Here is a 24,921-nt window from a genome sequence, read left to right as displayed (position 1 = left end):
CTCCATCTGATCTGGATACGGCCCAGATCCGGCTGACTACATCATGTGTTGTGGCCGTGTCTAGGCGCAGGTCCTCCATCTGATCTGGATACGGCCCGGATCCGGCTGACTACATCATGTGTTGTGGTCGTGTCTAGGCGCAGGTCCACCATCTGATCTGGATACGGCCCGGATCCGGCTGACTTTATCATGTGTTGTGGTCGTGTCTAGGCGCAGGTCCTCCATCTGATCTGGATACGGCCCGGATCCGGCTGACTACATCATGTGTTGTGGTCGTGTCTAGGCGCAGGTCCTCCATCTGATCTGGATACGGCCGGATCCGGCTGACTTTATCATGTGTTGTGGCCGTGTCTAGGCGCAGGTCCTCCATCTGATCTGGATACGGCCCGGATCCGGCTGACTTTATCATGTGTTGTGGTCGTGTCTAGGCGCAGGTCCTCCATCTGATCTGGATACGGCCCGGATCCGGCTGACTACATCATGTGTTGTGGTCGTGTCTAGGCGCAGGTCCTCCATCTGATCTGGATACGGCCGGATCCGGCTGACTTTATCATGTGTTGTGGTCGTGTGTAGGCGCAGGTCCCCCATCTGATCTGGATACTGCCCGCATCCGGCTGACTTTATCATGTGTTGTGGTCGTGTCTAGGCGCAGGTCCTCCATCTGATCTGGATACGGGCCGGATCCGGCTGACTACATCATGTGTTGTGGTTGTGTCTAGGCGCAGGTCCTCCATCTGATCTGGATACGGCCCGGATCCGGCTGACTACATCATGTGTTGTGGCCGTGTCTAGGCGCAGGTCCACCATCTGATCTGGATACTGCCCACATCCGGCTGACTTTATCATGTGTTGTGGTCGTGTCTAGGCGCAGGTCCACCATCTGATCTGGATACGGGCCGGATCCGGCTGAATACAACATGTGTTGTGGTTGTGTCTAGGCGCAGGTCCTCCATCTGATCTGGATACGGCCCAGATCCGGCTGACTACATCATGTGTTGTGGCCGTGTCTAGGCGCAGGTCCTCCATCTGATCTGGATACGGCCCGGATCCGGCTGACTACATCATGTGTTGTGGTCGTGTCTAGGCGCAGGTCCACCATCTGATCTGGATACGGCCCGGATCCGGCTGACTTTATCATGTGTTGTGGTCGTGTCTAGGCGCAGGTCCTCCATCTGATCTGGATACGGCCCGGATCCGGCTGACTACATCATGTGTTGTGGTCGTGTCTAGGCGCAGGTCCTCCATCTGATCTGGATACGGCCGGATCCGGCTGACTACATCATGTGTTGTGGTCGTGTGTAGGCGCAGGACCCCCATCTGATCTGGATACTGCCTGCATCCGGCTGACTTTATCATGTGTTGTGGTCGTGTCTAGGCGCAGGTCCTCCATCTGATCTGGATACGGGCCGGATCCGGCTGACTACATCATGTGTTGTGGTCGTGTCTAGGCGCAGGTCCTCCATCTGATCTGGATACGGCCCAGATCCGGCTGACTACATCATGTGTTGTGGTCGTGTCTAGACGCAGGTCCTCCATCTGATCTGGATACGGCCCGGATCGGGCTGACTACATCATATGTTGTGGTCGTGTCTAGGCGCAGGTCCTCCATCTGATCTGGATACGCCCGGATCCGGCTGACTACATCATGTGTTGTGGTCGTGTCTAGGCGCAAGTCCTCCATCTGATCTGGATACGGCCCGGATCCGGCTGACTACATCATGTGTTGTGGTCGTGTCTAGGCGCAGGTCCTCCATCTGATCTGGATACGGCCCGGATCCGGCTGACTACATCATGTGTTGTGGTCGTGTCTAGGCGCAGGTCCTCCATCTGATCTGGATACGCCGGGATCCGGCTGACTACATCATGTGTTGTGGTCGTGTCTAGGCGCAGGTCCTCCATCTGATCTGGATACGGCCCGGATCCGGCTGACTACATCATGTGTTGTGGTCGTGTCTAGGTGCTGGTCCTCCATCTGATCTGGATCTGGCTGACTACATCATGTGTTGTGGTCGTGTCTAGGCGCAGGTCCTCCATCTGATCTGGATACGGCCCGGATCGGGCTGACTACATCATGTGTTGTGGTCGTGTCTAGGCGCAGGTCCTCCATCTGATCTGGATACAGCCCGGATCCGGCTGACTACATCATGTGTTGTGGTCGTGTCTAGGTGCTGGTCCTCCATCTGATCTGGATCTGGCTGACTACATCATGTGTTGTGGTCGTGTCTAGGCGCAGGTCCTCCATCTGATCTGGATACGGCCCGGATCCGGCTGACTACATCATGTGTTGTGGTCGTGTCTAGGTGCTGGTCCTCCATCTGATCTGGATCTTGCTGACTACATCATGTGTTGTGGTCGTGTCTAGGCGCAGGTCCACCATCTGATCTGGATACGGCCCGGATCCGGCTGACTACATCATGTGTTGTGGTCGTGTCTAGGCGCAGGTCCTCCATCTGATCTGGATACGGCCCAGATCCGGCTGACTACATCATGTGTTGTGGTCGTGTCTAGGCGCAGGTCCTCCATCTGATCTGGATACGGCCCAGATCCGGCTGACTACATCATGTGTTGTGGTCGTGTCTAGGCGCAGGTCCTCCATCTGATCTGGATACGGCCCGGATCCGGCTGACTACATCATGTGTTGTGGTCGTGTCTAGGCGCAGGTCCTCCATCTGATCAGGATACGGCCCGGATCCGGCTGACTACATCATGTGTTGTGGTCGTGTCTAGGCGCAGGTCCTCCATCTGATCTGGATACGGCCCAGATCCGGCTGACTACATCATGTGTTGTGTTCGTGTCTAGACGCAGGTCCTCCATCTGATCTGGATACGGCCCGGATCGGGCTGACTACATCATGTGTTGTGGTCGTGTCTAGGCGCAGGTCCTCCATCTGATCTGGATACGGCCCGGATCCGGCTGACTACATCATGTGTTGTGGTCGTGTCTAGGCGCAGGTCCTCCATCTGATCTGGATACGGCCCGGATCCGACTGACTACATCATTTGTTGTGGTCGTGTCTAGGCGCAGGTCCTCCATCTGATCTGGATACGGCCCGGATCCGGCTAACTACATCATGTTTTGTGGTCATGTCTAGGCGCAGGTCCTCCATCTGATCTGGATACGGGCCGGATCCGGCTGACTACATCATGTGTTGTGGTTATGTCTAGGCGCAGGTCCACCATCTGATCTGGATACTGCCCGCATCCGGCTGACTTCATCATGTGTTGTGGTCGTGTCTAGGCACAGGTCCTCCATCTGATCTGGATACGGCCAGGATCCGGCTGACTACATCATGTGTTGTGGTCGTGTCTGGGCGCAGGTCCTCCATCTGATCTGGATACGGCCCGGATCCGGCTGACTACATCATGTGTTCTGGTCGTGTCTAGGCGCAGGTCCTCCATCTGATCTGGATACTGCCCGCATCCGGCTGACTTCATCATGTGTTCTGGTCGTGTCTAGGCGCAGGTCCCCCATCTGATCTGGATACTGCCCGCATCCGGCTGACTTTATCATGTGTTGTGGTCGTGTCTAGGCGCAGGTCCTTCATCTGATCTGGATACGGGCCGGATCCGGCTGACTACATCATGTGTTGTGGTTGTGTCTAGGCGCAGGTCCTCCATCTGATCTGGATACGGCCCGGATCCGGCTGACTACATCATGTGTTGTGGCCTTGTCTAGGCGCAGGTCCACCATCTGATCTGGATACTGCCCACATCCGGCTGACTTTATCATGTGTTGTGGTCGTATCTAGGCGCAGGTCCACCATCTGATCTGGATACGGGCCGGATCCGGCTGAATACAACATGTGTTGTGGTTGTGTCTAGGCGCAGGTCCTCCATCTGATCTGGATACGGCCCAGATCCGGCTGACTACATCATGTGTTGTGGCCGTGTCTAGGCGCAGGTCCTCCATCTGATCTGGATACGGCCCGGATCCGGCTGACTTTATCATGTGTTGTGGTCGTGTCTAGGCGCAGGTCCTCCATCTGATCTGGATACGGGCCGGATCCGGCTGACTACATCATGTGTTGTGGTTGTGTCTAGGCGCAGGTCCTCCATCTGATCTGGATATGGCCCGGATCCGGCTGACTACATCATGTGTTGTGGCCGTGTCTAGGCGCAGGTCCACCATCTGATCTGGATACTGCCCACATCCGGCTGACTTTATCATGTGTTGTGGTCGTGTCTAGGCGCAGGTCCACCATCTGATCTGGATACGGGCCGGATCCGGCTGAATACAACATGTGTTGTGGTTGTGTCTAGGCGCAGGTCCTCCATCTGATCTGGATACGGCCCAGATCCGGCTGACTACATCATGTGTTGTGGCCGTGTCTAGGCGCAGGTCCTCCATCTGATCTGGATACGGCCCGGATCCGGCTGACTTTATCATGTGTTGTGGTCGTGTCTAGGCGCAGGTCCTCCATCTGATCTGGATACGGCCCGGATCCGGCTGACTACATCATGTGTTGTGGTCGTGTCTAGGCGCAGGTCCTCCATCTGATCTGGATACGGCCGGATCCGGCTGACTTTATCATGTGTTGTGGTCGTGTGTAGGCGCAGGTCCCCCATCTGATCTGGATACTGCCCGCATCCGGCTGACTTTATCATGTGTTGTGGTCGTGTCTAGGCGCAGGTCCTCCATCTGATCTGGATACGGGCCGGATCCGGCTGACTACATCATGTGTTGTGGTTGTGTCTAAGCGCAGGTCCTCCATCTGATCTGGATACGGCCCGGATCCGGCTGACTACATCATGTGTTGTGGCCGTGTCTAGGCGCAGGTCCACCATCTGATCTGGATACTGCCCACATCCGGCTGACTTTATCATGTGTTGTGGTCGTGTCTAGGCGCAGGTCCTCCATCTGATCTGGATACGGCCCGGATCCGGCTAACTACATCATGTTTTGTGGTCATGTCTAGGCGCAGGTCCTCCATCTGATCTGGATACGGGCCGGATCCGGCTGACTACATCATGTGTTGTGGTTATGTCTAGGCGCAGGTCCACCATCTGATCTGGATACTGCCCGCATCCGGCTGACTTCATCATGTGTTGTGGTCGTGTCTAGGCACAGGTCCTCCATCTGATCTGGATACGGCCAGGATCCGGCTGACTACATCATGTGTTGTGGTCGTGTCTGGGCGCAGGTCCTCCATCTGATCTGGATACGGCCCGGATCCGGCTGACTACATCATGTGTTCTGGTCGTGTCTAGGCGCAGGTCCTCCATCTGATCTGGATACTGCCCGCATCCGGCTGACTTCATCATGTGTTCTGGTCGTGTCTAGGCGCAGGTCCCCCATCTGATCTGGATATTGCCCGCATCCGGCTGACTTTATCATGTGTTGTGGTCGTGTCTAGGCGCAGGTCCTCCATCTGATCTGGATACGGGCCGGATCCGGCTGACTACATCATGTGTTGTGGTTGTGTCTAGGCGCAGGTCCTCCATCTGATCTGGATACGGCCCGGATCCGGCTGACTACATCATGTGTTGTGGCCTTGTCTAGGCGCAGGTCCACCATCTGATCTGGATACTGCCCACATCCGGCTGACTTTATCATGTGTTGTGGTCGTATCTAGGCGCAGGTCCACCATCAGATCTGGATACGGGCCGGATCCGGCTGAATACAACATGTGTTGTGGTTGTGTCTAGGCGCAGGTCCTCCATCTGATCTGGATACGGCCCAGATCCGGCTGACTACATCATGTGTTGTGGCCGTGTCTAGGCGCAGGTCCTCCATCTGATCTGGATACGGCCCGGATCCGGCTGACTTTATCATGTGTTGTGGTCGTGTCTAGGCGCAGGTCCTCCATCTGATCTGGATACGGGCCGGATCCGGCTGACTACATCATGTGTTGTGGTTGTGTCTAGGCGCAGGTCCTCCATCTGATCTGGATATGGCCCGGATCCGGCTGACTACATCATGTGTTGTGGCCGTGTCTAGGCGCAGGTCCTCCATCTGATCTGGATACGGCCCGGATCGGGCTGACTACATCATGTGTTGTGGTCGTGTCTAGGCGCAGGTCCACCATCTGATCTGGATACAGCCCGGATCCGGCTGACTACATCATGTGTTGTGGTCGTGTCTAGGTGCTGGTCCTCCATCTGATCTGGATCTTGCTGACTACATCATGTGTTGTGGTCGTGTCTAGGCGCAGGTCCACCATCTGATCTGGATACGGCCCGGATCCGGCTGACTACATCATGTGTTGTGGTCGTGTCTAGGCGCAGGTACTCCATCTGATCTGGATACGGCCCGGATCCGGCTGACTACATCATGTGTTGTGGTCGTGTCTAGGTGCTGGTCCTCCATCTGATCTGGATCTTGCTGACTACATCATGTGTTGTGGTCGTGTCTAGGCGCAGGTCCACCATCTGATCTGGATACGGCCCGGATCCGGCTGACTACATCATGTGTTGTGGTCGTGTCTAGGCGCAGGTCCTCCATCTGATCTGGATACGGCCCAGATCCGGCTGACTACATCATGTGTTGTGGTCGTGTCTAGGCGCAGGTCCTCCATCTGATCTGGATACGGCCCAGATCCGGCTGACTACATCATGTGTTGTGGTCGTGTCTAGGCGCAGGTCCTCCATCTGATCTGGATACGGCCCGGATCCGGCTGACTACATCATGTGTTGTGGTCGTGTCTAGGCGCAGGTCCTCCATCTGATCAGGATACGGCCCGGATCCGGCTGACTACATCATGTGTTGTGGTCGTGTCTAGGCGCAGGTCCTCCATCTGATCTGGATACGGCCCAGATCCGGCTGACTACATCATGTGTTGTGTTCGTGTCTAGACGCAGGTCCTCCATCTGATCTGGATACGGCCCGGATCGGGCTGACTACATCATGTGTTGTGGTCGTGTCTAGGCGCAGGTCCTCCATCTGATCTGGATACGGCCCGGATCCGGCTGACTACATCATGTGTTGTGGTCGTGTCTAGGCGCAGGTCCTCCATCTGATCAGGATACGGCCCGGATCCGGCTGACTACATCATGTGTTGTGGTCGTGTCTAGGCGCAGGTCCTCCATCTGATCTGGATACGGCCCGGATCCGGCTGACTACATCATGTGTTGTGGTCGTGTCTAGGCGCAGGTCCTCCATCTGATCAGGATACGGCCCGGATCCGGCTGACTACATCATGTGTTGTGGTCGTGTCTAGGCGCAGGTCCTCCATCTGATCAGGATACGGCCCGGATCCGGCTGACTACATCATGTGTTGTGGTCGTGTCTAGGCGCAGGTCCTCCATCTGATCAGGATACGGCCCGGATCCGGCTGACTACATCATGTGTTGTGGTCGTGTCTAGGCGCAGGTCCTCCATCTGATCTGGATACGGCCCGGATCCGGCTGACTACATCATGTGTTGTGGTCGTGTCTAGACGCAGGTCCTCCATCTGATCTGGATACGGCCCGGATCCGGCTGACTACATCATGTGTTGTGGTCGTGTCTAGGCGATGGTCCTCCATCTGATCTGGATACGCCCGGATCGGGCTGACTACATCATGTGTTGTGGTCGTGTCTAGACGCAGGTCCTCCATCTGATCTGGATACGGCCCGGATCCGGCTGACTACATCATGAGTTGTGGTCGTGTCTAGGCGATGGTCCTCCATTTGATCTGGATACGGCCCGGATCCGGCTGACTTCATCATGTGTTGTGGTCGTGTCTAGGCGCAGGTCCTCCATCTGATCTGGATACGGCCCGGATCCGGCTGACTTCATCATGTGTTGTGGTCGTGTCTAGACGCAGGTCCTCCATCTGATCTGGATACGGCCCGGATCGGGCTGACTACATCATGTGTTGTGGTCGTGTCTAGACGCAGGTCCTCCATCTGATCTGGATACGGCCCGGATCCGGCTGACTACATCATGAGTTGTGGTCGTGTCTAGGCGATGGTCCTCCATCTGATCTGGATACGGCCCGGATCCGGCTGACTTCATCATGTGTTGTGGTCGTGTCTAGACGCAGGTCCTCCATCTGATCTGGATACGGCCCGGATCGGGCTGACTACATCATGTGTTGTGGTCGTGTCTAGACGCAGGTCCTCCATCTGATCTGGATACGGCCCGGATCCGGCTGACTACATCATGAGTTGTGGTCGTGTCTAGGCGATGGTCCTTCATCTGATCTGGATACGGCCCGGATCCGGCTGACTTCATCATGTGTTGTGGTCGTGTCTAGGCGCAGGTCCTCCATCTGATTAATGATAAAACACATATGTCCGTTACGCGTACTGAACTTTTTTTACTATGCATGTGTGTGTCCTATTTATTATTTCAGAGATCAGATATTTATCATATGAAATGTTTTATACACATTTTAGAAATGTTTGAAGGATTTTTGCCCGCTACCCCGGTTGGGAAACATTGATCTATACGATGACCTTTGACCTTCCTGAAAGATGAGCCAATCACACTCGATTCTGACCTCTGTCAGTATTTCTACATGTTAAGGAAACCTACTGTACCTGAAATACTTTCTTTGATCTGTTGTATTTGTTCTTATTTTTAATAACAAAAATTAAATGATCAATATATATAATATAGTGATATATCGTTATATGAATTAAAATGTCTTATATCTTGAAATATGAATTTGGTCAAATCGCCCACTCCAAAATGACCCATAACAGCTAGTGTGCAGTCCAGTGAATCTGGTGACGTGATGAAAGCCCGTTCTGTGCTGGTTTAGAAAGACTATATAGATATAGAGACTGTGAAGCTGGGTCTGGTTTGTTTATACCAGTCTGCCTTTCTGCTAGTGAGTTAAGGCAGTATTTTGATTTTCTGTCATGATTGTAATAAATATCTCCATTATAGGTCATTGTAGGACTTGTCACAGGAACGCACATTATCGTATAGGGAGAAAACTGGACAATAATACACTTCTCCGCCTTCTCTACGTGTTTTCACAAAGCTTCAATGGATTTGATTTTGGTTATTTCATTTGTTAAAATAAAAATAAAGAAATGCAGTGTGTCAGACCTTCTCCGATTCTCCTCCATATGGGAAAGTGAATATTTACAATGACAACAATAATCTTCAGACACATTGCACCTTTCCAACAAATAAATAGATTGACTTCTGTCGGCTTGAACATATCTTTATTATGACACTTCCAATGCGACAAATTATCTTCTCTTCCCTGCAAACGATACCAAGAAGAATGTGAATATTTAACCAAGTCAAACACAAAACAAAAGGTAAGCAGGTATCTGTAAGTTCAGTAAGCAGATTCAAAACGCCATTAAAGGAGACAACTTTTAAACGATGCTAAACAGGCATTTTGAGTTTGTGATAGAGATTCCTCCATCTGCATTTCGCGCCACAGCAGTGACGTCATGTGCAAACAACCTATGAACTCTGCTTTAAGTCATATACTTTTTTTTACAATGTACTGGTGACTTGTATACAACATTTGCATCAAATATACAGTATGTATTATACAATACAGCAGTTGGTGAACGGGACTTTTATTTTGGTATGGTGCTGTGACGTCATAAGGATGCGCCGCTCCTGCGTCTGTTGTGATTCTGCTGAAGAAAGGTTTGTGTTTTAAGTATTTAAAGTGTCTCAATCAATGCAAAATGTTCAGTCAATGCAATCGTTTTTTAACTTAAAAACGGTGTATAATAAATTAACCATTCTTGAAAGTAACGGTGCAATGCTTTATTTAACATTATGAACGAACGTTATTTTTTGGGAGTGAATCGCATCCACTCACGAGTAACAGAAAAGGAGCGTCTCATTTCACTCTCTCTATAATGCTCTATACTGTCGAGTTCTCATTTCACTCTCTCTATAATGCTCTATAATGCTCTATACTGTCGAGTTCTCATTTCACTCTCTCTATAATGCTCTATACTGTCGAGTTCTCATTTCTCTCTCTCTATAATGCTCTATACTGTCGAGTTCTCATTTCTCTCTCTCTATAATGCTCTATACTGTCGAGTTCTCATTTCACTCTCTCTATAATGCTCTATAATGCTCTATACTGTCGAGTTCTCATTTCACTCTCTCTATAATGCTCTATAATGCATACTGTCGAGTTCTCATTTCACTCTCTCTATAATGCTCTATAATGCTCTATACTGTCGAGTTCTCATTTCTCTCTCTCTATAATGCTCTATACTGTCGAGTTCTCATTTCACTCTCTCTATAATGCTCTATAATGCTCTATACTGTCGAGTTCTCATTTCACTCTCTCTATAATGCTCTATAATGCTCTATACTGTCGAGTTCTCACTTCACTCTCTCTATAATGCTCTATACTGTCGAGTTCTCATTTCACTCTCTCTATAATGCTCTATAATGCTCTATACTGTCGAGTTCTCATTTCACTCTCTCTATAATGCTCTATAATGCTCTATACTGTCGAGTTCTCATTTCTCTCTCTCTATAATGCTCTATACTGTAGAGTTCTCATTTCACTCTCTCTATAATGCTCTATAATGCTCTATACTGTCGAGTTCTCATTTCTCTCTCTCTATAATGCTCTATACTGTCGAGTTCTCATTTTACTCTCTCTATAATGCTCCATACTGTCGAGTTCTCATTTCACTCTCTCTATAATGCTCTATACTGTCGAGTTCTCATTTCACTCTCTCTATAATGCTCTATACTGTCGAGTTCTCATTTCTCTCTCTCTATAATGTTCTATACTGTCGAGTTCTCATTTCACTCTCTCTATAATGCTCTATACTGTCGAGTTCTCATTTCTCTCTCTCTATAATGCTCTATACTGTCGAGTTCTCATTTCTCTCTCTCTATAATGCTCTATACTGTCGAGTTCTCATTTCTCTCTCTCTATAATGCTCTATAATGCTCTATACTGTCGAGTTCTCATTTCTCTCTCTCTATAATGCTCTATACTGTCGAGTTCTCATTTCACTCTCTCTATAATGCTCTATACTGTCGAGTTCTCATTTCACTCTCTCTATAATGCTCTATACTGTCGAGTTCTCACTTCTCTCTCTCTATAATGTTCTATACTGTCGAGTTCTCATTTCTCTCTCTCTATAATGTTCTATACTGTCGAGTTCTCATTTCACTCTCTCTATAATGCTCTATACTGTCGAGTTCTCATTTCTCTCTCTCTATAATGCTCTATACTGTCGAGTTCTCATTTCACTCTCTCTATAATGTTCTATACTGTCGAGTTCTCACTTCTCTCTCTCTATAATGCTCTATACTGTCGAGTTCTCACTTCTCTCTCTCTATAATGCTCTATACTGTCGAGTTCTCATTTCACTCTCTCTATAATGCTCTATACTGTCGAGTTCTCATTTCACTCTCTCTATAATGTTCTATACTGTCGAGTTCTCATTTCTCTCTCTCTATAATGCTCTATACTGTCGAGTTCTCACTTCACTCTCTCTATAATGTTCTATACTGTCGAGTTCTCATTTCTCTCTCTCTATAATGTTCTATACTGTCGAGTTCTCACTTCTCTCTCTCTATAATGCTCTATACTGTCGAGTTCTCATTTCACTCTCTCTATAATGCTCTATACTGTCGAGTTCTCATTTCACTCTCTCTATAATGTTCTATACTGTCGAGTTCTCATTTCTCTCTCTCTATAATGCTCTATACTGTCGAGTTCTCACTTCACTCTCTCTATAATGCTCTATACTGTCGAGTTCTCATTTCACTCTCTCTATAATGTTCTATACTGTCGAGTTCTCATTTCTCTCTCTCTATAATGCTCTATACTGTCGAGTTCTCACTTCACTCTCTCTATAATGTTCTATACTGTCGAGTTCTCATTTCTCTCTCTCTATAATGTTCTATACTGTCGAGTTCTCATTTCTCTCTCTCTATAATGTTCTATACTGTCGAGTTCTCATTTCTCTCTCTCTATAATGCTCTATACTGTCGAGTTCTCACTTCTCTCTCTCTATAATGCTCTATACTGTCGAGTTCTCATTTCACTCTCTCTATAATGCTCTATACTGTCGAGTTCTCACTTCTCTCTCTCTATAATGTTCTATACTGTCGAGTTCTCATTTCTCTCTCTCTATAATGCTCTATACTGTCGAGTTCTCACTTCACTCTCTCTATAATGTTCTATACTGTCGAGTTCTCATTTCTCTCTCTCTATAATGTTCTATACTGTCGAGTTCTCATTTCTCTCTCTCTATAATGTTCTATACTGTCGAGTTCTCATTTCTCTCTCTCTATAATGCTCTATACTGTCGAGTTCTCATTTCTCTCTCTCTATAATGCTCTATACTGTCGAGTTCTCACTTCTCTCTCTCTATAATGTTCTATACTGTCGAGTTCTCATTTCTCTCTCTCTATAATGTTCTATACTGTCGAGTTCTCATTTCTCTCTCTCTATAATGCTCTATACTGTCGAGTTCTCACTTCTCTCTCTCTATAATGTTCTATACTGTCGAGTTCTCATTTCACTCTCTCTATAATGTTCTATACTGTCGAGTTCTCATTTCTCTCTCTCTATAATGCTCTATACTGTCGAGTTCTCACTTCTCTCTCTCTATAATGTTCTATACTGTCGAGTTCTCATTTCTCTCTCTCTATAATGTTCTATACTGTCGAGTTCTCACTTCTCTCTCTCTATAATGCTCTATACTGTCGAGTTCTCATTTCACTCTCTCTATAATGCTCTATACTGTCGAGTTCTCATTTCACTCTCTCTATAATGCTCTATACTGTCGAGTTCTCACTTCTCTCTCTCTATAATGTTCTATACTGTCGAGTTCTCATTTCTCTCTCTCTATAATGTTCTATACTGTCGAGTTCTCACTTCTCTCTCTCTATAATGTTCTATACTGTCGAGTTCTCATTTCTCTCTCTCTATAATGTTCTATACTGTCGAGTTCTCATTTCTCTCTCTCTATAATGTTCTATACTGTCGAGTTCTCACTTCTCTCTCTCTATAATGTTCTATACTGTCGAGTTCTCATTTCTCTCTCTCTATAATGTTCTATACTGTCGAGTTCTCATTTCTCTCTCTCTATAATGTTCTATACTGTCGAGTTCTCATTTCTCTCTCTCTATAATGCTCTATACTGTCGAGTTCTCACTTCACTCTCTCTATAATGCTCTATACTGTCGAGTTCTCATTTCTCTCTCTCTATAATGCTCTATACTGTCGAGTTCTCACTTCTCTCTCTCTATAATGCTCTATACTGTCGAGTTCTCACTTCACTCTCTCTGTAATGCTCTATAATGTCGAGTTCTCACTTCTCTCTCTCTATAATGCTCTATACTGTCGAGTTCTCATTTCACTCTCTCTATAATGCTCTATACTGTCGAGTTCTCATTTCTCTCTCTCTATAATGCTCTATACTGTCGAGTTCTCACTTCTCTCTCTCTATAATGCTCTATACTGTCGAGTTCTCATTTCACTCTCTCTATAATGCTCTATACTGTCGAGTTCTCACTTCTCTCTCTCTATAATGCTCTATACTGTCGAGTTCTCACTTCACTCTCTCTATAATACTCTATACTGTCGAGTTCTCATTTCTCTCTCTCTATAATGCTCTATAATGCTCTATACTGTCGAGTTCTCATTTCTCTCTCTCTATAATGCTCTATAATGCTCTATACTGTCGAGTTCTCATTTCTCTCTCTCTATAATGCTCTATACTGTCGAGTTCTCACTTCTCTCTCTCTATAATGCTCTATACTGTCGAGTTCTCATTTCTCTCTCTCTATAATGCTCTATACTGTCGAGTTCTCATTTCTCTCTCTCTATAATGCTCTATACTGTCGAGTTCTCACTTCTCTCTCTCTATAATGCTCTATACTGTCGAGTTCTCATTTCACTCTCTCTATAATGCTCTATACTGTCGAGTTCTCACTTCACTCTCTCTATAATGTTCTATACTGTCGAGTTCTCACTTCTCTCTCTCTATAATGCTCTATACTGTCGAGTTCTCATTTCTCTCTCTCTATAATGCTCTATACTGTCGAGTTCTCATTTCACTCTCTCTATAATGCTCTATACTGTCGAGTTCTCACTTCACTCTCTCTATAATGTTCTATACTGTCGAGTTCTCACTTCTCTCTCTCTATAATGCTCTATACTGTCGAGTTCTCATTTCTCTCTCTCTATAATGTTCTATACTGTCGAGTTCTCATTTCTCTCTCTCTATAATGCTCTATACTGTCGAGTTCTCATTTCTCTCTCTCTATAATGTTCTATACTGTCGAGTTCTCACTTCTCTCTCTCTATAATGCTCTATACTGTCGAGTTCTCACTTCACTCTCTCTATAATGCTCTATACTGTCGAGTTCTCATTTCACTCTCTCTATAATGCTCTATACTGTCGAGTTCTCATTTCTCTCTCTCTATAATGCTCTATAATGCTCTATACTGTCGAGTTCTCATTTCTCTCTCTCTATAATGCTCTATAATGCTCTATACTGTCGAGTTCTCATTTCTCTCTCTCTATAATGCTCTATACTGTCGAGTTCTCACTTCTCTCTCTCTATAATGCTCTATACTGTCGAGTTCTCACTTCTCTCTCTCTATAATGCTCTATACTGTCGAGTTCTCATTTCTCTCTCTCTATAATGCTCTATACTGTCGAGTTCTCATTTCTCTCTCTCTATAATGCTCTATACTGTCGAGTTCTCATTTCTCTCTCTCTATAATGCTCTATACTGTCGAGTTCTCATTTCTCTCTCTCTATAATGCTCTATACTGTCGAGTTCTCATTTCTCTCTCTCTATAATGTTCTATACTGTCGAGTTCTCATTTCTCTCTCTCTATAATGCTCTATACTGTCGAGTTCTCATTTCTCTCTCTCTATAATGCTCTATACTGTCGAGTTCTCACTTCTCTCTCTCTATAATGCTCTATACTGTCGAGTTCTCATTTCTCTCTCTCTATAATGCTCTATACTGTCGAGTTCTCATTTCTCTCTCTCTATAATGCTCTATACTGTCGAGTTCTCATTTCAGTCTCTCTATAATGCTCTATAATGCTCTATACTGTCGAGTTCTCATTTCTCTCTCTCTATAATGCTCTATAATGCTCTATACTGTCGAGTTCTCATTTCTCTCTCTCTATAATGCTCTATACTGTCGAGTTCTCACTTCACTCTCTCTATAATGCTCTATACTGTCGAGTTCTCATTTCACTCTCTCTATAATGCTCTATAATGCTCTATACTGTCGAGTTCTCATTTCTCTCTCTCTATAATGCTCTATACTGTCGAGTTCTCACTTCACTCTCTCTATAATGCTCTATACTGTCGAGTTCTCATTTCACTCTCTCTATAATGCTCTATAATGCTCTATACTGTCGAGTTCTCATTTCTCTCTCTCTATAATGCTCTATACTGTCGAGTTCTCACTTCACTCTCTCTATAATGCTCTATACTGTCGAGTTCTCACTTCACTCTCTCTATAATGCTCTATACTGTCGAGTTCTCATTTCTCTCTCTCTATAATGCTCTATAATGCTCTATACTGTCGAGTTCTCATTTCTCTCTCTCTATAATGCTTTATACTGTCGAGTTCTCATTTCACTCTCTCTATAATGCTCTATAATGCTCTATAATGCTCTATACTGTCGAGTTCTCATTTCACTCTCTCTATAATGCTCTATAATGCTCTATAATGTCGAGTTCTCACTTCACTCTCTCTATAATGCTCTATACTGTCGAGTTCTCATTTCACTCTCTCTATAATGCTCTATACTGTCGAGTTCTCACTTCACTCTCTCTATAATGCTCTATACTGTCGAGTTCTCATTTCTCTCTCTCTATAATGCTCTATACTGTCGAGTTCTCATTTCACTCTCTCTATAATGCTCTATAATGCTCTATAATGTCGAGTTCTCATTTCTCTCTCTCTATAATGCTCTATACTGTCGAGTTCTCATTTCACTCTCTCTATAATGCTCTATACTGTCGAGTTCTCATTTCTCTCTCTCTATAATGCTCTATACTGTCGAGTTCTCATTTCACTCTCTCTATAATGCTCTATACTGTCGAGTTCTCATTTCTCTCTCTCTATAATGCTCTATACTGTCGAGTTCTCATTTCTCTCTCTCTATAATGCTCTATACTGTCGAGTTCTCATTTCACTCTCTCTATAATGCTCTATACTGTCGAGTTCTCATTTCTCTCTCTCTATAATGCTCTATACTGTCGAGTTCTCATTTCTCTCTCTCTATAATGCTCTATACTGTCGAGTTCTCATTTCACTCTCTCTATAATGCTCTATACTGTCGAGTTCTCATTTCTCTCTCTCTATAATGCTCTATACTGTCGAGTTCTCACTTCACTCTCTCTATAATGCTCTATACTGTCGAGTTCTCATTTCACTCTCTCTATAATGCTCTATACTGTCGAGTTCTCATTTCTCTCTCTCTATAATGCTCTATACTGTCGAGTTCTCATTTCACTCTCTCTATAATGCTCTATAATGCTCTATACTGTCGAGTTCTCATTTCACTCTCTCTATAATGCTCTATAATGCTCTATACTGTCGAGTTCTCATTTCACTCTCTCTATAATGCTCTATACTGTCGAGTTCTCATTTCTCTCTCTCTATAATGCTCTATACTGTCGAGTTCTCATTTCTCTCTCTCTATAATGCTCTATACTGTCGAGTTCTCATTTCACTCTCTCTATAATGCTCTATACTGTCGAGTTCTCATTTCTCTCTCTCTATAATGCTCTATACTGTCGAGTTCTCACTTCACTCTCTCTATAATGCTCTATACTGTCGAGTTCTCACTTCACTCTCTCTATAATGCTCTATACTGTAGAGTTCTCACTTCACTCTCTCTATAATGCTCTATACTGTAGAGTTCTCACTTCACTCTCTCTATAATGCTCTATACTGTCGAGTTCTCACTTCACTCTCTCTATAATGCTCTATACTGTCGAGTTCTCACTTCACTCTCTCTATAATGCTCTATACTGTCGAGTTCTCATTTCACTCTCTCTATAATGCTCTATACTGTCGAGTTCTCATTTCTCTCTCTCTATAATGCTCTATACTGTCGAGTTCTCATTTCACTCTCTCTATAATGCTCTATACTGTCGAGTTCTCATTTCACTCTCTCTATAATGCTCTATACTGTCGAGTTCTCATTTCTCTCTCTCTATAATGCTCTATACTGTCGAGTTCTCATTTCACTCTCTCTATAATGCTCTATAATGCTCTATACTGTCGAGTTCTCATTTCACTCTCTCTATAATGCTCTATACTGTCGAGTTCTCATTTCTCTCTCTCTATAATGCTCTATACTGTCGAGTTCTCACTTCACTCTCTCTTTAATGCTCTATACTGTCGAGTTCTCATTTCTCTCTCTCTATAATGCTTTATACTGTCGAGTTCTCATTTCTCTCTCTCTATAATGCTCTATAATGTCGAGTTCTCATTTCTCTCTCTCTATAATGCTCTATACTGTCGAGTTCTCATTTCACTCTCTCTTTAATGCTCTATACTGTCGAGTTCTCATTTCACTCTCTCTATAATGCTCTATACTGTCGAGTTCTCATTTCTCTCTCTCTATAATGCTCTATACTGTCGAGTTCTCATTTCTCTCTCTCTATAATGCTCTATACTGTCGAGTTCTCATTTCACTCTCTCTATAATGCTCTATAATGCTCTATACTGTCGAGTTAGGGTTATCACACACACACTCCTGTGAGATCAGGCGGTATCGTCACACACACTCCTGTGAGATCAGGCGGTATCGTCACACACACTCCTGTGAGAAGGCGGTATCGTCTCACACACTTCTGTGAGATCAGGCGGTATCGTCACACGCACTCCTGTGAGATCAGGCGGTATCGTCACACACACTCCTGTGAGATCAGGCGGTATCGAGTTCTCATTTCACTCTCTCTATAATGCTCTATACTGTCGAGTTCTCATTTCTCTCTCTCTATAATGCTCTATACTGTCGAGTTCTCATTTCTCTCTCTCTATAATGCTCTATACTGTCGAGTTCTCATTTCACTCTCTCTATAATGCTCTATACTGTCGAGTTAGGGTTATCACACACACACTCCTGTGAGATCAGGGGGTATCGTCACACACACTCCTGTGAGATCAGGCGGTATCGTCACACACACTCCTGTGAGAAGGCGGTATCGTCTCACACACTTCTGTGAGATCAGGCGGTATCGTCACACGCACTCCTGTGAGATCAGGCGGTATCGTCACACACACTCCTGTGAGATCAGGCGGTATCGTCACACACACTCCTGTGAGATCAGGCGGTATCGTCACACACACTCATGTGAGATCAGGCGGTATCGTCACGCACACACACACACTCCTGTGAAATCAGGCGGTATCGTCACACACACTCCTGTGAGATCAGGCGGTATCGTCACACACACCCCTGTGAGATCAGGCGGTATAGTCACACACACTCCTGTGAGATCAGGCGGTATCGTCACACACACTCCTGTGAGATCAGGCGGTATCGTCACACACACTCCTGTGAGATCAGGCGGTATAGTCACACACACTCCTGTGAGATCAGACGGTATCGTCACACACACTCCTGTGAGATCAGGCGGTATCGTCACACACACTCCTGTGAGATCAGGCGGTATCGTCACACACACTCCTGTGAGATCAGGCGGTATCATCACACACACTCCTGTGAGATCAGGCGGTATCGTCACACACACTCCTGTGAGATCAGGCGGTATCGTCACACGCACTCCTTTGAGATCAGGCGGTATCGTCACACACACTCCTGTGAGATCAGGCGGTATCGTCACACACACTCCTGTGAGATCAGGCAGTATCGTCACACACACTTCTGTGAGATCAGGCGGTATCGTCACACACACTCCTGTGAGATCAGGCGGTATCGTCACACACACTCCTGTGAGATCAGGCGGTATCGTCACACGCACTCCTTTGAGATCAGGCGGTATCGTCACACACACTCCTGTGAGATAAGGCGGTATCGTCACACACACTTCTGTGAGATCAGGCGGTATCGTCACGCGCACTCCTGTGAGATCAGGCGGTATCGTCACACACACTCCTGTGAGATCAGGCGGTATCGTCAAACACACTTCTGTGAGATCAGGCGGTATCGTCACACACACTCCTGTGAGATCAGGCGGTATCGTCACACACTCCTGTGAGATCAGGCGGTATCTTCACACACACTCCTGTGAGATCAGGCGGTATCGTCACACACACTCCTGTGAGATCAGGCGGTATCGTCACACACACTCCTGTGAGATCAGGCAGTATCGTCACACACACTTCTGTGAGATCAGGCGGTATCGTCACACACACTCCTGTGAGATCAGGCGGTATCGTCACACACACTCCTGTGAGATCAGGCGGTATCGTCACACACACTCCTGTGAGATCAGGCGGTATCGTCACACACACTCCTGTGAGATCAGGCGGTATCTTCACACGCACACACACACTCCTGTGAGATCAGGCGGTATCGTCACACACACTCCTGTGAGATCAGGCGGTATCGTCACACACACACACACTCCTGTGAGATAAGGCGGTATCGTCTCACACACTTCTGTGAGATCAGGCGGTATCCTCACACACACTCCTGTGAGATCAGGCAGTATCGTCACACACACTTCTGTGAGATCAGGTGGTATCGTCACACACACTCCTGTGAGATCAGGCGGTATCGTCACACACACTCCTGTGAGATCAGGCGGTATCGTCACACACACTCCTGTGAGATCAGGCGGTATCGTCACACGCACTCCTGTGAGATCAGGCGGTATCGTCACACACACCCCTGTGAAATCAGGCTGATCTTCACACACTCCTGTGAGATCAGGCGGTATCGTCACACGCACTCCTGTGAGATCAGGCGGTATCTTCACACACTCCTGTGAGATCAGGCGGTATAGTCACACACACTCCTGTGAGATCAGGCGGTATCGTCAAACACACTCCTGTGAGATAAGGCGGTATCGTCACACACACTTCTGTGAGATCAGGCGGTATCGTCACACACACTCCTGTGAGATCAGGCGGTAACGTCTCACACACTCCTGTGAGATCAGACGGTATCTTCACACGCACTCCTGTGAGATCAGGCGGTATCGTCACACACACTCCTGTGAGATCAGGCGGTATCGTCACACACACTCCTGTGAGATCAGGCAGTATCGTCACACACACTTCTGTGAGATCAGGCAGTATCGTCACACACACTCCTGTGAGATCAGGCGGTATCGTCACACACACTCCTGTGAGATCAGGCGGTATCTTCACACACTCCTGTGAGATCAGGCGGTATCTTCACACGCACACACACACTCCTGTGAGATCAGGCGGTATCGTCACACACACACACACTCCTGTGAGATAAGGCGGTATCGTCTCACACACTTCTGTGAGATCAGGCGGTATCCTCACACACACTCCTGTGAGATCAGGCGATATCGTCACACACACACACACTCCTGTGAGATAAGGCGGTATCGTCTCACACACTCCTGTGAGATCAGGCGGTATCCTCACACACACTCCTGTGAGATCAGGTGGTATCGTCACACACACTCCTGTGAGATCAGGTGGTATCGTCACACACACTCCTGTGAGATCAGGCGGTATCGTCACACACACTCCTGTGAGATCAGGTGGTATCGTCACACACACTTCTGTGAGATCAGGCGGTATCGTCACACACACTCCTGTGAGATCAGGTGGTATCGTCACACACACTCCTGTGAGATCAGGCGGTATCGTCACACACACTCCTGTGAGATCAGGTGGTATCGTCACACACACTCCTGTGAGATCAGGCGGTATCGTCACACGCACACACTTCTGTGAGATCAGGCGGTATCTTCACACACACACACACACACACACTCCTGTGAGATCAGGCGGTATCGTCACACACACTCCTATGAGATCAGGCGGTATCGTCACACACACCCCTGTGAGATCAGGCGGTATCGTCACACACACTCCTGTGAGATCAGGCGGTATCGTCACACACACTTCTGTGAGATCAGGCGGTATCGTCACACACACTCCTGTGAGATCAGGCGGTATCGTCACACACACTCCTGTGAGATCAGGCGGTATCGTCACACACACTCCTGTGAGATCAGGCGGTATCTTCACACACACTCCTGTGAGATCAGGCGGTATCTTCACACACACTTCTGTGAGATCAGGCGGTATCGTCACACACACTCCTGTGAGATCAGGCGGTATCGTCACACACACTCCTGTGAGATCAGGCGGTATCGTCACACACACTCCTGTGAGATCAGGCGGTATCTTCACACACACTTCTGTGAGATCAGGCGGTATCGTCACACACACTCCTGTGAGATCAGGCGGTATCGTCACACACACTCCTGTGAGATCAGGCGGTATCGTCACACACACTCCTGTGAGATCATGCGGTATCTTCACACACTCCTGTGAGATCAGGCGGTATCTTCACACGCACACACACACTCCTGTGAGATAAGGCGGTATCGTCACACACACTCCTGTGAGATCAGACGGTATCGTCACACACACTCCTGTGAGATCAGGCGGTATCGTCACACACACTCCTGTGAAATCAGGCGGTATCGTCACACACACTCCTGTGAGATCAGGCGGTATCGTCACACACACTCCTGTGAGATCGGACGGTATCGTCACACACACACACACTCCTTTGAGATAAGGCGGTATCGTCTCACACACTCCTGTGAGATCAGGCGGTATCGTCACACACACTCCTGTGAGATTAGGCGGTATCGTCACACACACTCCTGTGAGATCAGACGGTATCGTCACACACACTCCTGTGAGATCAGGCGGTATCGTCACACACACTCCTGTGAGATCAGACGGTATCGTCACACACACTCCTGTGAGATCAGGCGGTATCGTCACACACACTCCTGTGAGATCAGGCGGTATCGTCACGCACACACACACACTCCTGTGAAATCAGGCGGTATCGTCACACACACTCCTGTGAGATCAGGCGGTATCGTCACACACTCCTGTGAGATCAGGCGGTATCGTCACACACACTCCTGTGAGATCAGGCGGTATCGTCACGCACACACACACACTCCTGTGAAATCAGGCGGTATCGTCACACACACTCCTGTGAGATCAGGCGGTATCGTCACGCACACACACACACTCCTGTGAAATCAGGCGGTATCGTCACACACACCCCTGTGAGATCAGGCGGTATCGTCACACACACTCCTGTGAGATCAGGCGGTATCGTCACACACACCCCTCTGAGATCAGGCGGTATCGTCACACACACTCCTGTGAGATCAGGCGGTATCGTCACACACACCCCTTTGAGATCAGGCGGTATCGTCACACACACTCCTGTGAGATCAGACGGTATCGTCACACACACTCCTGTGAGATCAGGCGGTATCGTCACACACACCCCTTTGAGATCAGGCGGTATCGTCACACACACTCCTGTGAGATCAGGCGGTATCGTCACACACACCCCTTTGAGATCAGGCGGTATCGTCACACACACTCCTGTGAGATCAGACGGTATCGTCACACACACTCCTGTGAGATCAGGCGGTATCGTCACACACACCCCTTTGAGATCAGGCGGTATCCTCACACACACTCCTGTGAGATCAGGCGGTATCGTCACACACACTCCTGTGAGATCAGGCGGTATCGTCACGCACACACACACACTCCTGTGAAATCAGGCGGTATCGTCACACACACTCCTGTGAGATCAGGCGGTATCGTCACACACTCCTGTGAGATCAGGCGGTATCGTCACACACACTCCTGTGAGATCAGGCGGTATCGTCACGCACACACACACACTCCTGTGAAATCAGGCGGTATCGTCACACACACCCCTGTGAGATCAGGCGGTATCGTCACACACACTCCTGTGAGATCAGGCGGTATCGTCACACACACCCCTCTGAGATCAGACGGTATCGTCACACACACTCCTGTGAGATCAGGCGGTATCGTCACACACACCCCTGTGAGATCAGGCGGTATCGTCACACACACTCCTGTGAGATCAGGCGGTATCGTCACACACACCCCTCTGAGATCAGGCGGTATCGTCACACACACTCCTGTGAGATCAGGCGGTATCGTCACACACACCCCTTTGAGATCAGGCGGTATCGTCACACACACTCCTGTGAGATCAGACGGTATCGTCACACACACTCCTGTGAGATCAGGCGGTATCGTCACACACACCCCTTTGAGATCAGGCGGTATCGTCACACACACTCCTGTGAGATCAGGCGGTATCGTCACACACACCCCTTTGAGATCAGGCGGTATCGTCACACACACTCCTGTGAGATCAGACGGTATCGTCACACACACTCCTGTGAGATCAGGCGGTATCGTCACACACACCCCTTTGAGATCAGGCGGTATCCTCACACACACTCCTGTGAGATCAGGCGGTATCGTCACACACACTCCTGTGAGATCAGACGGTATCGTCACACACACTCCTGTGAGATCAGGCGGTATCGTCACACACACTCCTGTGAGATCAGGCGGTATCGTCACACACACTTCTGTGAGATCAGGCGGTATCGTCACACACACTCCTGTGAGATCAGGCGGTATCGTCACACACACTCCTGTGAGATCAGGCGGTATCATCACACACACTCCTGTGAGATCAGGCGGTATCCTCACACACACTCCTGTGAGATCAGGCGGTATCATCACACGCACACCTGTGAGATCAGACGGTATCGTCACACACACTCCTGTGAGATCAGGCGGTATCGTCACACACACCCCTGTGAGATCAGGCGGTATCGTCACACACACTCCTGTGAGATCAGACGGTATCGTCACACACACTCCTGTGAGATCAGGCGGTATCGTCACACACACCCCTTTGAGATCAGGCGGTATCGTCACACACACTCCTGTGAGATCAGGCGGTATCGTCACACACACTCCTGTGAGATCAGACGGTATCATCACACGCACTCCTGTGAGATCAGACGGTATCGTCACACACACTCCTGTGAGATCAGGCGGTATCGTCACACACACCCCTGTGAGATCAGGCGGTATCGTCACACACACTCCTGTGAGATCAGGCGGTATCGTCACACACACTCCTGTGAGATCAGGCGGTATCGTCACACACACTCCTGTGAGATCAGACGGTATCGTCACACACACTCCTGTGAGATCAGACGGTATCGTCACACACACTCCTGTGAGATCAGGCGGTATCGTCACACACACTCCTGTGAAATCAGGCGGTATCCTCACACACACTCCTGTGAGATCAGGCGGTATCGTCACACACACTCCTGTGAGATCAGACGGTATCGTCACACACACTCCTGTGAGATCAGGCGGTATCGTCACACACACTTCTGTGAGATCAGGCGGTATCGTCACACACACTCCTGTGAGATCAGGCGGTATCGTCACACACACTCCTGTGAGATCAGGCGGTATCGTCACACACACTCCTGTGAGATCAGGGGGTATCGTCACACACACTCCTGTGAGATCAGGCGGTATCATTACACACACTCCTGTGAGATCAGGCGGTATCGTCACACGCACTCCTGTGAGATCAGGTGGTATCATCACACACACTCCTGTGAGATCAGGCGGTATCATCACACACACTCCTGTGAGATCAGGCGGTATCGTCACACACACTCCTGTGAGATCAGGCGGTATCGTCACACACACTCCTGTGAGATCAGGCGGTATCGTCACACACACTCCTGTGAGATCAGGCGGTATCGTCACACACACACACACACACACACACACACTCCTGTGAGATCAGGCGGTATCGCAGGACTTACACTCGCGCACGGTGCTGCTAATGCACTGGATGTAATTTAAGTTCTGTTGCTTTTATATGAAAATAAATATAACTAATAAGACACCCAAAGTACTTATCTAATTCCATTTCAAATACGTGTTTATCAATATTTTTTTCTTTAAT

General features: G+C 47.9%; 1 protein-coding gene across 8 annotated transcripts in view; it reads left to right on the top strand.

Moving 5' to 3' along the window:
* insc (INSC spindle orientation adaptor protein) overlaps nucleotides 1–24,921 on the top strand; it is a 321,619-nt gene that overhangs the window by 275,737 nt on the left and 20,961 nt on the right. For 4 of the 8 annotated variants that reach the window (XR_013796581.1, XR_013796582.1, XR_013796583.1 and 1 more), the window contains exon 1: nucleotides 9,463–9,542. The exons of the other annotated variants lie outside the window; for them this stretch is intronic. The gene's annotated coding sequence lies outside the window, so the exon portion shown is untranslated. Of the gene's footprint in view, nucleotides 1–9,462; nucleotides 9,543–24,921 lie in introns of those variants that run through there. 8 annotated transcript variants of the gene reach the window in all.

Source organism: Phoxinus phoxinus, assembly GCF_949152265.1.
Source record: "Phoxinus phoxinus genome assembly, chromosome: 25".
Classification (NCBI taxonomy): domain Eukaryota; kingdom Metazoa; phylum Chordata; class Actinopteri; order Cypriniformes; family Leuciscidae; genus Phoxinus; species Phoxinus phoxinus.
The sequence above is the reverse complement of the archived record's forward strand: the minus strand, read 5'-3'. Positions and strand labels throughout refer to the sequence as shown.